Raw genomic sequence first — 5,885 nt, 5'->3', positions numbered from 1 at the left:
TGGGTTTAATCTTTATAATGAAAAGTGTGGCACGCAAGATACAACCCTGAAGGGCTTCTAGCTCCTGTAAGAAAGAAAGAGAAAGTATCAAACCCACACAAACTTGGAATCCCTTCCCATTAAATTTTTTTTAATAAGAATGGGAAAATGACCATGCAACCCATAAGAGTGGAAGTCTCACAAAATTCCATACCTCCGCATAGTATCTTAAACCTTTTCAAGGTCAAAGAATACTGACAGAAGATGTTGTAAATTCAAAAATGTTTCTCTGATCAACATTTAAAGTGAAATTAGGTGGTCTGTGGTGGAGCACTGTCATCAAAACCCACACTGGATGGGCAGAGGAGATTATTTGATCTGTGGAACCAGACAAAATGAGCATCAACCATGCTCTCTAAGGTCTTACAGAGACAGCTCATCAAAGCAATTGGAGGGTAATTTGAAGAAATCTTGGAATCCTTCTCAGACATAGAGAAAGGTGGGACAAAATCCTGGCACCATGCATCAGGAAAAAACATTATCTTGTCAGATCAGCTCAAAACAACCAGAAGAATAGCAAACGAAGCAGGAGAGAAATTGGGCAGCATCTCACAGTGCATATCATCATGTCCAACTATTGTATTGACAGACCAATGAAGAGTCACCATGAGTTTCACCAGTGTAAAAGGGCAATAACAGTCATAGAGATGATCAGTTCAAAAGGAAAAAGGCGACCGCTCTGCCTGAGTCTTGATGACTTAGAAGGTGGAAGATGAAACAGAAGTACTAGATACCTGACAAAAGCTTTTGCCTAGAGTATCAGCAATGCTCTGGGCATCAGCGAGTTCCTGGCCATCAGAAAGTGAGATCAAGAGAGGTACAAAATTATGCTGTCCACTCACCTTCCAAATCTTGCTCCATATAACTTTGGAACTGGTGGTAGAAGAAATGCTGTTTGTGAGTTTAATTCAAAGATTCCTTCTAGCTTTGACATCTTACCTGAGAGCATGTGTATAGGCTAAAAAGCAATTAGGATCAAAAGTGTGAGTTACCTATAAAAGGCATCCCAGACCTATTTTTAAGCCTTTCGTGCCATTTGGTAGGCAGAATTACACCACGGACAAGGATACTGTGTAAAACATGTCAAGGTTTTTAGGAATACATAAGGTAGCCGCTAGATAATACTGTCAGCCACTACTGCCATGCAGTTGTCTATCGATAGCTTACAGATGACAACAAGAACACGTTCCACGAGAGCAGTAAAAGAGGACCAGTTGGCTTGATCCAGTTTCCATCAAGGCACATGGGTTGGGTGGCAACGACTACAGCCAGTCTCTCTCAAAATAATAGGAAAATTATCACTGCTCCGTGGGTTACTGTCAACCCTCCATGAAAAATGGGAGAACGGTGAAGGGGAGCAGACTGAGATATCAATAGCAATAAAAGACTGACGAGGTGCATGAAAATAAGTACAAGAACCAGTACTAAAGAGAGAAAGGTTATGATATGAAGAGCATACACTCTACGAAGTGACCCTTCCCATCAATATTAGCACCTTCCCAGAAAGAATTATGTCCATTAAAGTCCCTCAGGATTAAAAACTGAGACAGCAATTGTTCAAAGAAAACATCAAGGTCTAATTGGTCATAGATCCTTCCGGGTGAGAGATGGAAAGAACAAATAGTGATGGTACAATCCAAGGAAACACAGACGGCCACGACATCCAAGGGTTTGTCGAGTGGTAAGGACAGGTTGGACATATGCTTTTTGACCAGCAGTGCCACCACTCCATGCACTGGTCTATCACACTACCTGTCATTTCTATACGAAGAAAGCTGCTGAAAGGTAACTGTATTAGTAGGCTTCAGAAATGTTTCCTGTAGGGAAAGACACACAGGATGGTAAGAATCAATCAATGCTTTTATGTCATCGAGATTAGAACATAAACCTTGCCAGTTTCACTGTATCAAAGTGGCCATTTTTACTAAAGTGTAGGCAAATTGTGTGGAGAGTCTCCATGGATCCTGCCCTGAGTCAATTGGGCAGGTCTCTGTTGATGGAAGAAAAGACCAGTGACTGAAGGCATGAACAAATGACCATTCTGCATCTCGGGGATCAGAGAAGAAGATGGACTCAAAGAAATTCCCATACCTGGAACCAAAGGAAGGAGATCTGAAGGTCTACTGGAATGAATGGTAGGGACAGAGATGGGTGTTGATGTTGATTCATCAACTTTCTCAATCATGGTGGTCAGAAGACTTTTCACGTAGTTTGAGAATGTCTAGGTGCATGAAAATATGTACAAGAACCAGTACTAAAGAGAGAAAGGTTATGATATAGAGCATACACTCTAGGAAGAGGGTTCAGAATATATGGCCATACCTTTCAATTAAGATAACCTAACTCGATGGTGGCAGGTGAACATGGTGATGTAAACGTCAAAATTAGGACATTGGTCAGCATCATAATTCCATCTTTACGAGTGGAGATACACCTCACTGCAGAAATTCCTTGGGTAGAGGAACCAGAGAGGATCTCTGACTCGAGGATGTTCTTTAAATCCCTCTTAACAATAATTCATCATGATGAATTCAAAGTAGCATGGGGAGTAACCTCAACAGGTCTATCCCCAATAGCCTTTGATTGCAAGAGGAGTTCATTGCGTTTGGAAGTGGACGTTTCCACCAATATGTCACCACAAAGCTTTTTGACTAATTTAGGAGAGCCAGCAAGTCTCTCTAGTCCCTTTAGTATAAAAAAGGGAGACATTTGCCTAAAAGATTTGTCTGATAAAGAAAATAGACATTAGAAAATGAAGTACAGGTGTTGAAAAAGTTGAAGATTGTTGTTCAGAATCTTCAAAAACATGGTTGTTTACCAATGGTCTGCTTTTTCACTTTTATTATATATTTTTAATTTGATTATAGGGATCCATAATAAAGAAAAAAATGTTTTGGTGCCCACTAACCATGGAAAATTTTTTGAGGAGTGTGATTAAAGATGTATTGCATAGTCATTTAAAGCAGTTTGATAAAGTACCAAAAAACCAGCATGGTTTCACAAAGGGAAAGTTTTGTTTAACAAATCTCATATATATATACATCCGTATTAGTATAGTATTTATCAAATCAACTCCTTTTTCGTCAGTCAATATGTCCATCGCTGCAACACGTTTGTGTTTAACATTATCTACAATAATTAGTTTAAAACACACTGAAAATAAGGTTGGTAGTTTTTTATTTGTTCTCCATACAGTGTTAAATGCTTGTTGTAATTGTACATAAAATAGATACCCCAGAGGTACAGCGGTATGTCTGAAACGTTACTCTGCTAGGAAGTTGGTTTTGATACCCGTGGTTGGAAGAGTACAGACAGCCGTTTGTGTAGCTTTGCGCTTGACTACAAAACAAAGAAACATGAAATATTTATTGGCTCAATATTTTGCTGCTACATCTTCATCAGGGACCATCAATAATCTACACGTTCAGTGATGTCGAGAAACCCACTTGTTGAGAAATTTATATGTACAAACGGCTCGTTTGGGTTGAGAAAATATTTTACATAGAAGAGCGAACAACGTTTCGACCTTCTTCGGTCATCGTCAGGTTCACAAAGAAAGAGGTAACTGACCGGAAGCTGACCACATGTTTGAAAGGGGTTGTGTAACTGTGTGTCGAACTGTATACCGCCCTCTACATTCTAATGAAAAAAATCATCCATCCCAAAAATCCTTTGGAAACTTGAACTACAAATTGGTAATCCAGTTTGCTTGGCCTAACAAATACTTATATACATGTATCTACAAGTTATTTTACTCTATAGTTTCACTACTCTACATCAGTCGTACATAAAACATTCGGACTGATATTTCAAGTGGACTTTCACGTACATTTGCACAAAAACTTTTGTTTGAAAGGTTATGTTGTGACACATTTGAAAGATTTGTGTTGAATAGCATAGAACATGTGATCTATATTTACACTAAATTAGATTCCTGGTTGTGAGTTTAAAAGATTTATTTGTATACCAGTTTAGAGAAAAAAAAAACTTAAAGTTAAACAGAAATAATATCTATCAAATACAATTTCCGTAATTTCGGTGGGAATAAAAAAAAAAGAGGAAACGATCCAATCATAATTGTTGACTTTATAACTCATGTATTCGTTAATAGAATATCTTGATACAAGATATGTGAAGTAAAGCACAACCAATGAGAATATATGGTAATTTGAACTACTACAGTCCGAAGAACAGAAATTGTCAAATCGCTAAACTGTCACTCCTGTTAGTAGCACATTTTATCCCACAGGTTGTTTTGGCCACTTGAGACACTACTTGTTCTCATATATATTCGTCTCAGATCGCTTTTTGAACGTAACATCTAGTTGTTGTACCTTCCAATTACCCAACACGTACAACAAACGTATCAACCTAACAACACAGTCCTAGAATATTGAAACTCGGTCAAAAATTTTTTTTAAAAAAAACCTTAAGAATGAAACACACTAACTTGGTTGCTATTTTGAATACTTTCAATCACTAAAGGTCATTTTTATTGACATCAATCATTTTACACCTTAGATATTTGAGTTAAAATATTAGTTTTTCTTTATAATTTTGTGTTTCACCAAAACAGTAAGGAGATCAGTAGTCACTACGTCATCGTTCTGCACGTTTAATGACCAACCCAACAAGGAAGCGGTGAAACTAAGTTTGTAAGTAACGTTTTAACCCATCATCGCGATGATATAAGCTCTATTCTTGAAAAATACTGTGTAACTTTTAAGGTGAATTCAGTTACTGCATACCATATTAAATGCAAACTAGTTCTAACATTCAAATTGTGGAAAAACTTCCTGAACATTTTTTATAAATGTTTACACTCTTATAAACGTTTTAACATCGACGATCTGACGTGTGTCACAACTATTTACACGTGTGAGTCGCAATTTCAATTGATCTTTACACAATATATTTAACTCTTAGTTTTCGCTATGTTAGTGCTTTAAAATGTCAAGAAAATCACAGTTTAACATGACAAACGGTTTCGATTTCTGTCAAATATTTTAAAGAAGCTGATTAAGATGTGACAAAGAAAATCTCTTCGTCACACCAAACGTGCTCGCTCATTCAGCTGTGGGGGTGTTACAATGTGACTATAATCCCATTATTGGTTGGTAAACGATTAGTCCAAGAGTTGGCGGTGAGTGGTGATGACCAGCTGCCTTCCCTCTAGTCTTACACTGCTAATTAGAAACGGCTAGCGCAGATCGCCCTTGTGTAGCTGATGTTTTACTGATTCATTGATTAACTTGACTCAAGCCTCAACAGAAGATGGAAGTTGTTGTTGTTGAAATCATTTGAATAGTTATTTTTTTGAACAAGAATCGCCGTTAAGCAGTGAAAATAGATAACTCTTTTCCTTCATCATCTCTGCTGTATTTCTGTAGTGTTATCAGAAACATCATGTGACATCACGGCAATCTGTATGAAAAGTAAAGATTAAACCTACATTCTTAGTAAACGTATCTGCAACAGTTTGAATTGAGTTGATGTCTTCTGTTACTAAGCTTTAGAACCAGTTCAAACCTGTTTTAGGTTACACCAGTCAATATTAGTGAGAAAAAAATAAATGTTGTATTTAAGTAGGAGCTGCTACGTGCTGTACCTTAAGCAGCGCGCAAAACAGTTTCAAAACATTATCGCAGAAGCAAAAAAAAAAAATGAATTTGTTTTTATGTTTCTCTGAAAGTGTTTTAAATAAATTCAAAGGTAGTATACTCTTAACAAATGAACGAAAACGAAAATGAAAACTACATAAGTCATTATTGAAAGAGTTCACCACCGAGAAAACATGAAGTAATCAAAATTGAAACTTATTCATTCAGAAAGAAGGGTACTTTTAC

Source organism: Tachypleus tridentatus, chromosome 4 (assembly GCF_004210375.1).
Source record: "Tachypleus tridentatus isolate NWPU-2018 chromosome 4, ASM421037v1, whole genome shotgun sequence".
Lineage (NCBI taxonomy): Eukaryota > Metazoa > Arthropoda > Merostomata > Xiphosura > Limulidae > Tachypleus > Tachypleus tridentatus.
This window is presented reverse-complemented; position numbering follows the sequence as displayed.